Raw genomic sequence first — 13,572 nt, forward strand, 5'->3', positions numbered from 1 at the left:
GCTGCTCAAAACCCTTTTTCTTCAAGGCTCGGCTCTTGTTCACAAGGCTAGGGAACAAGGTCATATATGGTAATTCTGGGATAAACTTCTATCGAATTTTTTATTTCTACTTTACAACGCTTTTTGTTTCCTTCAACAATTGATAAGTATATGTACACTTACAAGATTATATCTTACCTAGTCTTGTTCATTACCCAATCTGCATATGTTTATTATACACATTGGAGTTCTGGAAGTATCTGATTCAATCACCAGAATGAACAGTCTGGCAACAGACAGGATCGTTACCTTTCTGCATGACAAAGAAACTTGTTCTGGAATGCTTCAAAAAAGGTATTAGGAAGATTTCCAATTATTAGAAAATCCTAAGTAGACAGATATTTGTTACTGTAGTTGAAGTAATTGCCTCTTAAGAAAAAAAAATACTGATTTAATACAGCATATTATTATAAACACAGGAAATCTTTGGGATTTTTTAATCAAAACTTATTAAATGAGAAGAATTTGTTGGAAGAAACATACACTAGATATAATTTACTTAATAATGTGGATGACACAATTCTGTTAAGGAAATTTCTAGTCTTTCGTACCAATGTCTCAGAAGTATGAGATCTGAGCACCAACATGGGAAATTTGGCACATCATGCTTTTGGCTGCTCTCTCTGGGGGTTGATTTGTTGATGATTTTTTGTACTCTTAGCTTGTGAACAGAAGAAGGAAACACTTCAAAAGAAGTACATTGAGAGATTTGTTTATAATATTCTGTGAGAAGTGTCTATCTCATGTGAGTTATTAGCATGCACATGTGGACAAAGCACTATTATGGGTCATTTTGTTTTTCCAGGGTTTCCCACAGTTGCTAGAAGAGGTATCTGTAGTACTTGTACCTGGCTGTTATAGTCAGCAGTTAGTGGGTGTGACATACTAACTCCCTGCCAAAGGAGTTTTTGATAATGCTTGTGTGATAAGTACAATGGTACCATCCATTTGTGATTGATATTTCTAATGAGCTTGACTATTCTTGAGTGAACTGAGGACAAAAAGAGTAATGTAGCCAGCCAGCATTTGAACACTTATTTACATGTCAGGGCCTTTGTTCAGATGGTGACTGAAGCCTATTTGTAGAGTCAGGCATAGCGAAGGGAACCTCATTGAGATTCACTTCAGGACATATCCAAACAAACAAGATCTTCATTCTGAGCCCATCCAAATGTCCGTAATTTGGTAAATTATTCATTCAATTTGAATGCATTAGTCATCATTTATGAATGTCAGAGAGGCTGAATGGACTTTCCTCATAGCTCAATAGAACTTTTCCATCATACTATAAATGCTTACTATAAATAGTTTTTGGTTTTGATTTTTCAAGACATATTTTTCCTTTGCATTTTAAATTCTGATACATAAGCCAAATTGGCATCTCTGAAGTGAAGAAACATGTCCAAATTACTAATGGGTTTTCATACAACATTTCTCTTTAGCTTTAAGTAGATTAAGGTCCCGTCACAATACATTAGAATGTATAAACACCATAATCTTCAGAGTTGGTATTTGCTATTAAGCACTTTGGGAATCTTAGTAACTTTTAACATAAACAGTTGTCAGTAAGAACTAAAATAAAGAACATATAAAGCATTGAAGACAGTGCCTCAAGAACAAATCTCTTTGAAGTTGTCTCTTTCTTTTCTTGTAGTAAGTAAAGCTTTGCATTGACTATATTGATTAATTGAAAAGGAGAGGAAGGACAACCTCTAAAGGAAAATTTCAGATCTTTGAAATGTTATGTTCTCCCTGCAATCAAAGCATTTTGGTAATAATATAGCTAAGAGAAAACAAATCTGACATTTTTGCCTCTCATCAGGTATGCAATGTATTTTACTTAGATCGATTAAATTGTCCTGTCTCCACATATTTTTTTACTTAGTCTGTGCTAGATGTCTTCATAATATACTTCAAACACATGATAAAGATAGAAGATAAAGGAATGCGGACCATTGAACTTCTGAGCATTTTATGTACTTCCCTGAAATTTGAGTTATCTAGATAAAATGATGCCCTGAGCTATCTTTTACATTTATTTAAACAAGCATTATCTGTAAATTATTATGATTGGAATTCTTTTTAATTTATCAAGGAGAGGTTCTTCTCAATAAAAGACTATTTGTTCTCCTGGAAATAGTTATGGACAAAAGATGAAGTTAAAAATGAAGTGGTAAATAGTCACAGGTTTATCGGTTCAAAGATGAACTCTTGTTTTTATGCTGAATGGTTTTTTTTTCCCATTGTCAGTATTAGTTTTTCCTAAAGGAAATTCTGGCTCTTCTTGATGATCTCTCTGCAAGGTTTCTTTGATTGACCTGTGATACCCATCTCCACACATGCTTTCACTTTTCCTATGTTTTTTTTTTAAATCCTGATGGCTTTTTTTCAATATAGGAAACATGTCTCCTTTTTAATAATTCAGATTGGAGGAAGATTTGACTATATATATATAGTATATACTATATATATATATATATATATATAATTTTTATTTAACCATGCCAGTGTATATAGCAAGTACTCATAGTGTACCATATTGAAGGTACAACTATTTCTCTGTACAGCTATTCTTACACATGGAAGCTTCAAGTTCAGAAAGGAAGCAACTGAACAAAGTAGCAAACACAATGTTTAGTGGCTCTGGTTATGTCTTAAATCACCAACATCTACTCAGCTGCAGGCAATTTCTGACACTCAGAAACAATCTCAGTGTTGCAAAACCATCTAGATTGACAAGAGAAGTCAGAAAGCTGAACTTTCACTTGAAATTTCCCAAATATTTTGGTACTGGTCATTCATTTAGCTTAAAGTACTGCAAGAGACAAATGAAACATGAATATCCATAAAAGAAAGTACAATATACTAGAAAGAAATGCTGTATCAACAACTGGGTGTAATTGCTATATAAAATGTCTTTGACAGAACAATAAATGTAATTTGCATACTGAGATAATATACTTGGAAGAATTTTCTCGCCTCCTACACATGGCGTTCATGGGATTGGTTCTTTCAGGCCATGGAGGGCAGAGGCAGCTGAGAAAAGCCTCTTCCTTATACACCTCCTGTTCCGATTGTTCTTCACTAGCTTGAAACTGTTCAAAATCACAAGTTACCTGGCTAAAAGTTCCTGCTGACCCCGGCCATATAATCCCTGATACAAACAGACTCTATGCGACCTCTCTGATCCCGATCGGAGGGGAACGTACTCCAATAAACTTTCCGTTCTTCACCTTTACCTCCTCCTGCATGTTCTTTCCTCACTTAAAGCCTTACAGGTATCATTCAACATATCTCCTCATCACAACTACCATGGTCTTAAGTCCACAAGTATGAGGGTTGACCACTTCTTCACTGCTTAACCCAGTTTGCTGTCCAAAGAAACATACATTTTGGTTTACTGATGTCCCATGATGCCATAGGAGTCAAAGAAGTTATTAAAGTATATTTTTAGGTCATGGATGGCATCATTCATGCAGGGCACATATTGAGAAAAGTGATGGCAGAACTAAGGAAACTACAAGAAAATAGCAGAACACTGAGAAGAATGGTTCTGAGTCTTGCTGGCCCCAAGTTAAACAGGAAAATGAAGATGGACTCTATGCATGGTCACTCACATCCTAGAAGGCTCTGAGCAGTAGAGTGGTTCTGATGCTGAGTGGTTTACTGATGTGGACTAAAGCCCCACATCATTGAAAAGTTGAGAGCTAAAGCCTTCGGGGGAAATTTATTTTCCTAGTACATATGACACTATCTGCCTTCAGTTCTATATCTCCACCCCATCTCTCAGCATCTTTTTACTCATCAAACCTTTTTCTGGTGAGAAAACCCATTCTGCCACTCTAGTTGTTCCTCCTTGAAAATTTCCCCCTTACTCGTATCTTCCCAATATATCTTCAGCCTTAGAATTTCAGAAGTAACTCTAGATTATTCCCTTTACTCCACTTGAAATGATCACGTGTCTCTGAGTCAATGAACACATGGGATGTGCTGAAAAGAAATGAGAGAAAAGATTTAAAAACCAAGGTTTAAAATAATAATAATAGTAAACAACATTAGCTGGATGTGGTGGTTCTCACCTATTATCTTACTTTCTCAGAAGTGCGAGATCTTGAGGAACAAGACTCAAAGTCAGGCCTATAGTCCATGAAACTCCATTTTTAAAATAGTCAGTAAAATGCTAAACCAAGAGTAGCTCAAATGATAAAGTACCAGACGAACAAAGGTGAGGTCTTGAGTTCAAATCCTAGTACTAGGGGGAAAAGGATACCCTAATTGTGTAGGTATTACTTGCAAATCTAGAATAGTAATCTTTCGGCCTATACAGGTGGTCCCATTGCAACAATGGTATATACAAGTTGTTATGTCGAAAATGGAACTCTACAACTTTGGTGGGGGGGAAGGGGAGAAGGAGGGTTGGGGGGGAGGATGGGAAGGGATGGGAAGGGGAAACAAAGGAGGAGGCTACAATGTTTGATAAGAAATGTACTTATTATCTTGCCCTTGTAATTGTAACCCCTCTGTACAGTATTTTCACAATAAAAAATAAAATAAAATAAAATTACAAACTTAAAATAGATATCATATATTCTAAGTAAATTTTTACTTAAATAGATGGACCTTCTATGCACTTCTTTCAGCCCTTTCAGAGAATGTGGAGGATACAAACAGTCTTCACTCATATGTCTTTTTGTAGGCACGTAAGGCAGAAGTCCCGGAGAAATACCCTTGAAACTACACAGGGAGTATCCTGTTCTTGTCTGTAAGTCTTATTTACAGCAATAGTGTCATAAAGAATTTAATGCTCCCCGGGCGCCAGTGGCTCATGCCTGTAATCCTAGCTACTTAGGAGGCTGAGATCTGAGGATCACAGTTCAAAGCCAGCCCAGGCAGGAAAGTCCATGAGACTTTTATCTCCAATAAAAACCACTAGGAAACCAGAAGTGGTGCTGTGGCTCAAGTGGTAGAGCGTTCGCCTTGAGGTGAAGAGCTCAAGGACAGCTCCCAAGCCCAGAGTTCAAGCCCCACAACCGACAAAAAAAAAATTGAATGCTTAAACCAATGGTTAATGAAGATTGGGTATAGCTGGACTGACCATTTTCTAGAGGAAAAGCTACTGCTTCTTCCCTCTGAGAAGACACATTTTGACCTACTAGTGTTCTAGCAAGTAACTGGAAACATGTCTGCCAAATGACAAAGAAGATAGAGAAACATACATCTATTTAACTTCACTGCTTGTGTATTTTTTTGTCAGTTTCAAAAAAGAATTCAATAAAATTCTCACTTCAGTTACTGTATCATCAAAGTCATTGCACACATTTATTTCACCTGCCAAAAAAATTCCCTTAGGTGTTATTGCTTGAATGCACAAGAAGTTTTTTTTTACATGCCTAAAGGACACTTGAAGAAAATATGTACTGATGCTATCAGAAAATAAATAGCCAAGACTATTAGGTGGGGAAAAGAAGCTTGTTTTCCATGCTCATACCTTTTGTGATTCTTGCTTATGTGGACTCTTAACATCCAATCCTGTTATGATATTGTTTGCATCATCATTTCTCATCCTAATCAATTACTTGTTTCATATGACATTATTTATATGACTATGTGACACTCAATATTTTTACATGTTAGGTTATAGTAAACTATTATAACTATCCATTCATGTATTCAATTTGCTGAGAACATTCTGTAAAGTGTACTGCATCTCAGTTTCTTTTAAATCTAATAATTTTGAATAAAAGAATTCACACTGAAGATCCAGCAGCAGGGTATGTACATATCATTATAAGATGCTGTAAAATATATTCTGATATATGTAAGCCAGTTATGTTGATAGATAATAAGTATTGTGTAAATCCAGAACAATAGAGCTCTGGAAATAAATAAGACAGAGTTATGAGCATCAAATTTTGAAGAGGGGTTGAGACATAAAAGAATCAAAGAGGATTTACTGAGATTGAGCAGGCTGGTGAGCCATTGCTTTCTCTGTAGAAATACTTTCATATGTACCAACAACAAGAGACAGACTGAAGGACTTGGAGGTATAATAGGACCATTGACTACGGCTAATCAACACATGTCTTGCCTGAGATCACTCAGTCAAATGGACTTTAGCAGTAAACATATTTACTTATTCCATTCAGTCATCTGCTTTGGCACAAGGTTATATATATATGGTAATATATAAACATACATTATTAGGAATCTTCTTAATTTTTACAAAGCTCTTGACAGGTAGTAGAAGACTGAAGACAGATACTGGTTTCCACTAAAATTAAATGTGAAGTGGAGTAGATGGGTAGCAGAATAAGAATGTGAGGTTTGATTTTTTTAATGTCACTTAGACTTGAACATATTTAAATAAGTGGAGAAACTTTCAAAACAGAGGTTCAGCAGGACAACTCAATAAAAAAGTTAAGAGAGCCGCCAAAGGCAGAAGAGAATGGAATGTAGACATTTATACAAAAATTAAACCAGGAGGGTTGGGTGTTGTGGTTTACCCCTGTAATCTCTAGTACTTGAGAGATGGAGATAGGATGATCATGATCCAAGGTCAGCCTGGGTAAAAGTGCTTGGACATACAAGTTTTCATCAATGGGCTCTGATAGATGATATGTAGAGCATCAGGTTTCAAATTTCTCTTATGTCTGAATGTTCTAATAAACAGCATGCTGAGTTAGGCTAATTCTTTCAGCCTGGATCCTTTGATAGGATTAATAAACTCAGAACCTAATAGGGTTGGCCAAGCCTAGCCAAGATTAGCTGATTGGCTTTATAATCCTGTGGGTATGAAAGAATGGCTATTATTTTGTCAATGAGACTTAAGGTCCTTATGTAATATGACTGAAGCAGAAACTACTTGAATTGATAAAGAAATAGTAATGAAATTACAACTCATCTTTCATCAGGTTTTAAAAATAATTTACACTGAAGAAATAATATGCCCAAAGGCATAAAAATAAGATAGCCATGTATTGTTTCTACCTAATTTCAAAACCTTTTATTTTGTGGTAGGGGTTTAAACTCTATAATTATATATTTGTTCTCTCACACACTTAACTCAGATATATAAATGGATTTATATAAAATGTATATATTACCAACATATTTTATATGTAATTTATAGCCTCTAAACTATCAGAATGAGAACAAAAATATGGGAGGGTTACTAAAAGCACATATAAGCAATGTCTACAAGTATAAGAAATTCCATTAGGCCTGTTTACTGAAGTAAAGTCTGTTTGAATAAAAACTATATTTAAAAGTAATCTTTCATGTTACCAATCAAAAATATACCTAAACCATGTAACTCAAAATTTCTAAATATAAAAAGATATAGAAGTTATGGCAAAGGACTGGGGATAGTGGAGGGAAGCATTTAAGAACCCATCAGTTCAATCTCTGAACTAAAATGAGTTGATAAATAAGTAATAATCATATAAGTCAGTAAATAAATAAATGTAATGTGAAATTCTAACAAATCAAGTCAGTGGAACAATATTAATATCAGAGAAAAACTAAAATTGAGGGTAAATTAAAAAGCAGATTAATAGGCAGAGCAAGGAGAGTAAATAGCTATAAACATGAATATTTTCTAGCAAAATATAGCAGTCAAATGCTTTTTTGTAGATAACAACATGACTTCAAATTAATTAAAGCACAATTGCAAGGAGAAACTGCCAAGTAATAATGTTAGTTGTTTGTCTCAATGAACTTCAGCAACATATAAACTTAACTGACAAAATGATTAGCAATCTAGAAATTTTAAAAAACAAAAGTACTAAATGAGCCATAAAACATAGATAGTATGCAATAATACTACAAAGTAAAACATTTCCAAATAATAAACAATGTACAGGACATTTTGTGATATGAGAAGTTAATTAAAGTAATTAATTAATGGGAACTTAATATGAAGTAATCTATCTCTTTTTAAAAAGATAAACTAGACAGGGAACAGTGGCTGTTGCATGTAATTTCAGCTATTCAGCAAGTGAGAATTTGGAGGATTGATGTTCAAGGCAGAAGATTAGTGAGACCTGGTGTGATGGTGCATACCTATTATTCCAGTTATATGGTAATTATAAACAGGAGGATTATAGTTTGCACTAGCTGGACATAAATGTGAGAACCTATCCCAAAATTTAAAAAAGGAGAATCAAAACAACTTTGCACCAATATGTCTCAGTAGTAATTATAAAGAATTGGGAACTAAAAGAAAATGAAAACATTTTATAATATACCTTCAAGGAGTAGAATTGTAGCATAGTGTTAGAAATCTTGCTTTTAGCAATGTTCAATATCCTATTTTCAATCTCCACCACTCAACAACAACAAACACAGACATAAAGTTTTATGCTTATTAAAGTATTAAGCAAACTTGAAACATAACTGAAGCACTCAAGTTAAGAACTAGAAAGCAGGAGAAAATGAACATAGAAATAAAAATCAAGATGATGCTAAGCGAAATGAACTCCAAGACATGGACACAGAGGTTTTACTTTGTTGGTGTTCTCAATGTACTACTTGATTTCTTTTTCTTTCATGCTTTCCCACTATGGTCTATCCCCTGTTGTCTCTGTATTCGATTTTGGTACGCTAGGTTTTGTATATAAGTTTATTTGAACTAGGGAAGGGAAGGGGAACAACAAAATGGTGAGACAAAGGACAAAGGGAGAACTTATGCAATGGTGACACTCTCAAGACACTATGTTGGAAATGATCTGTACAACTTGGGGGAAGGATTGGGGGTAAGGGAAAGAGGGAGAAAAGTGAAGGAAGGGGTATCAAGCTAGACAAGAAATGTAATCCTTACCTTACTTACATAACTGTAACCCTTCTGTACATCACCGTGACAATAAAATTGAAAAGAAAATCAATATCAATAACAGGAACAGTAGAGTTGTTTAAAGACCGAACCCTCCATTTTACAAAAGACAAATAAAACAGTCAAAGGCATGACTAATATGAAAGATGAAAAGAGATATGGAACAATAGAAAGTTTGAAACATCATTTTGTACATTTAAAAATAATCATTGAAATAGATAAGCAAATTACTCTTTGATTAGTAAATTAGTAGAAAAATATAAATAACCAAAGTATTCCACCCTTCATGTTATCTATTTTTTGGATTTTATTTTATATGGTCTATACTTTTAAGAAAAATATTAAATCATTAGTCAAGAATAATTTCTTTCCATATCTTAGCTATGGTGAATAATGCTGCAATAAACATAGTTGTGCTGGTAGCTTTAGTATGGTCTTGTTTGTGATCATTTGGGAAAATGCCCAAAAGTGGGATTGCTGGGTCATAGGGAAGCTCAATGTGGAGTCTTTTGAGGAAGCTCCATACTGCTTTCCAAAGTGGTTAAACAAGTTTACACTCACACCAACAATGCAGTAGGATTCTGCATCAAGAAAATGTGGCATATATATGTATATATATATATACATATATATATATTCTATGTCTCCATCAGAAAGAATAACACTGCCTATTTGTTAGGAAATGGAAAGACTTGGAAAAAATTATATTCAGGGAAGTAAGCCAGGCTCAAAGAAACATAGGTCCCATGATTCCTCTTATTTGCAATAACTAGTATACGTCTAGGATAATCTTACCAGACAAGTAGAAAAGGTCAAAAGCTATGCACATATGATCATATAAGATGATGCTAAGTGGAATGAACCCCAAGATAGGGACACAAGAGCTTTTATCTTTCTTGCTGTTGTTTTTAATGTACTTATAATGTACTTTGTGATTTCTTTGTTTCTTTTGTATATTCTTCCCCCATGGTATAACCCCTGTTTTCATTATATTTGATTCCAGTACCCTGCATTTTGTATATACATTTTTCTAATTTGGGGAGGGGAAGGGAAATAACAAAATGCTGAAACAAGGAGACATGTTGACCAATTGTAGCAATGAGATGTACAAGACACTATGTTGAAAATGAAGTTTACAACTTCTGGGGGGGTGAGGAATTGGGGAGGTGGGGAGTAAAAGGATGGTAGGGGAAAAACAAAAGAGAGGGTAACAATGCTGGAAAAGAAATGTACTCATTACCTTATTCATGTAACTATAACCCCTCTGTACAGTATTTTTACAATAATATATATAAAGAATAATTTCTACAAAATAAGCTTTTTAAAAACTTTGTTTTTTAAATATTTTATTATCTTTACTTAGTTGTCCAAAGGATTTGCCATTCACCAAATTAGTTTATGAATATAGTGCGTCATGTGTGTGTGTGTGTGTGTGTGTTAGTCATGGGGCCTGAACTCTGGGCCTGGGCACTGTCCCTCAGCTCTTTAGCTCAAGGCTAGTACTCTACCATTTGAGACACAGTACCACTTCCAGCCTTTTCTGCTCATGTGGTGCTGAGGACTTGAACCTAGGGCTTCATGCATGCAAGGCAAGCACTCTACCACTGAGAGTGCTTCTCAGTCCAGAATATAGTGCATCTTAATCAATGTCTGTCATCCCTTTCAACATTACCACCCACACCTCCCAACCTATATCTGCCCTTACTGATCTAAATTTTAGGTTTATATTGCATTCTTTTGTCATTTAACAGATAAGTTTATGTGTAAAATACATCTTGATCTGTGTCGTCACTTCCACATCTTCACCTACCACTCCTCTTGTATTTCTCAATTCTGTGGTATACACAATGAATCCTTGCTTACATCCTCCCTCCTCACTTCCCCCATTCATTCTTCTGCCCCTCTACCCTTTGCCCCACTCTCCTCTCTTGCAAGTACCCATGTCCTATTTTGTTTGATTTAGTCTTTTTTAAAGAATTATACTATTTGTGCTTTTTATAGATTCTATTACACTTCCGTTAATCCTTTTGTAATCTCATGCATACCACCAGTGTGTTTACTTGTAGATTTATAGGCATATTCTAGCTGCCATAATTATGGAAAGCATGCAACCTATGTTTTTCTAGATCTGGCTTACTTTGCCTAATATTTTTTCCAAGTCTTTCCATTTCCTTATGAATGGTGCAATATCATTCTTTCTGATGCGTGACTAAAATTCATTGTGTATATATGTCTCATTTTCTTGTTCCATTCATTCATTGAGGGGCATCAGGGCTGATCCCATATCTTGACTATGGTAAGTAATGCTGCAATGAATATAGTTGTGCTGATAGTTTTAGTGTGGTCTTCTTGTGTTTTATTGGATTAATTACCAGAAGTGGAATTGCTGGATCATTAGGAAGCTTTATGTCTAATTTTTTTGACAAACTTTCATACTGCTTTTCAGAGTAGTTTAACAAGTTTACATTCCCAGAGATGAATTTGTTTAAATTTTTTAAAAGAATAGACCATATCTTTATTGTACAACTTACTTGAAAAAGAAGAGGAAATCTCATTATCTTCTTTTTTGAGCTATTGTAGCCTTAACATGCACCTAAGATCAGGACAGCTCAGGAAACATCAGTCTAGTCCCTAATGAATATACATGCAGAACTATTTAATAACTAAGTTCACAATTCAAATGATTGTTAAGTCAGTGGACAGTTAACATAACAATCATTGCCCTAAAGGACACAGGAATACTCAAAGAGAAGATAGATCTGTTCTGACCTACAGACTTCTCATTGGTTCTCTGACCAGAAGCTAGATTTTACCTGAAAAACCTGGATGCATTTATTGGTTCAGAGTTTATCTTGGTTCATTCCATCACTATTTTGTGAGCTCCAATGTTTTTTCTTCACATTTATCATTTCTGCTTTATCATTTCTGCTTAATTGTTTTAAAGTTGAGTTCTAAAAAGTATTACTGATATTTGAGGCTTGTATTTAAAAAATTCTTATGGGACAATATTTTCCTTCTCCTTTTAAATAAATAAATAAATAAATATATCCTATCACAGATAGCTTAAAATTATTTTCTGAGTGTTAAGATAAAAGCTAATGTCCTACAAACTTCTCTAAAATAAGGATTATCTTTGTAAGAAAACATTTAGTCCAAACAATCTTTGAACACTATTCTTCATCAGAAAAATCTGGCATTATTCAAAACTCCAACATAACCTCTACCATTAGCAAAGCATATGAAACCAATTTTCTTCCTAGTATTTAGTGATTTTTGGCTCATTATTGTTCTACAATTACATGACTCAATGTTGTATTTCACTTTAAAATAGTGATAATTTATTTTCCTTTTGTTTTTATTATTGCCAATAAATATGTATATTGACATGTAGTTTCTTTCCCAATGAGTCTTCTTAATTGTATTGTTAGCACAGTACCAACATCAGAGTCAAAAAGAACACAAATGTTTGCCTTTATTAATGCAGGTCCCATCATAACTAATTCCATAGTTTTCCAAGAGCCGTTAGTCCAAGACAAAGTATAAAGTATAATTACTTTAAAAATCCTTGTCAGAGTCTTCAGCACACAGAAGAGAAGAGGAAACTGAGTCAATTACTTGAATTTACCTTTAAATTATTTTTAGATGATATATTAAAACAATCGAGGTAACATTTAAAAGCTTCAGTTCTTTAACTTCTTTTCTTCATTCTGCAATTTGTGCATGATAGTACATTCCATTTATCTCAGGAAATAAATGGAAAGTACAGTTCTTATCATAGGTAGTTCATGGGAAATCTAGGGGATTCTTATGGTGAGCACATGCATTTTTAAAAGCTATAAAAGGCAAGATTGAAAACAATGTGAGTATCTTGCCAACACTTTTTTTTTTCAGGTATAGTATTGTCTGCCAGGTAAAGTCTCATTATTTGATTTGCAGAATTAAAACTTACATAAACCATGAGCCTTAGTGTGTAGAAATCAACTTGAGACAGGATATTTTTCATTTTATTTATCAAGTATTCACCACTAAAACAGGGCTATTTTTGATGATTACAATCGACTGCCTTCATTCATGGGTCTAAGCTTCCTAAATCAGAACGTGCCAGAAATTACACTTTGAACCTCCAAATAGTGTGAGTTGAACAGAAGTGTATTTTGGGATACCAAATGTGCTCTCATATCCTTCCAACTCTGTGAAATCAAACAAGCAGGAATGTCTTTATCAGGACGTGCATCCTTTATCCCTCACAAGTGATCCTGTCTTCCTGTGACCCGGTTCCACTGCACCAAACAGAGATGTAACTGTTCCTCAGTGTTCACGTCCATGGCAACCGCCCCCATCTTCTCCCTCTGCCTCTCCCCTCCCAGCAGCAAAATGCTGCCACACAAGGGAAAGGACATCCGAAGAATCCCCCTTTACTAACTAGAACTAAGATGAATTGTGTCAGAGTTCAGAGCTCCGTTGTTGCTTTGGCATGAAATTACTGCCCTTGCTTTTTGCCAAGGCGGGTGTCAGCTGGTGAATTATAACGCTGGCAGACAGGCCTGAGATAAGAAAAAAAAAATACAATGGCAGTTGCTACACAGAACTATTCTTTCTGGCCTAGTGAATACAAAAATACATTGTATAAATAAAGACAGACAGTTTCATTATGCAATTGTCTGCTACTCTGTCACTGTTAAAGGAAAAGTATTGATTTTGGA

The sequence above is a fragment of the Dipodomys ordii genome, unplaced genomic scaffold, assembly GCF_000151885.1.
Source record: "Dipodomys ordii isolate 6190 unplaced genomic scaffold, Dord_2.0 Scaffold157, whole genome shotgun sequence".
NCBI lineage: Eukaryota > Metazoa > Chordata > Mammalia > Rodentia > Heteromyidae > Dipodomys > Dipodomys ordii.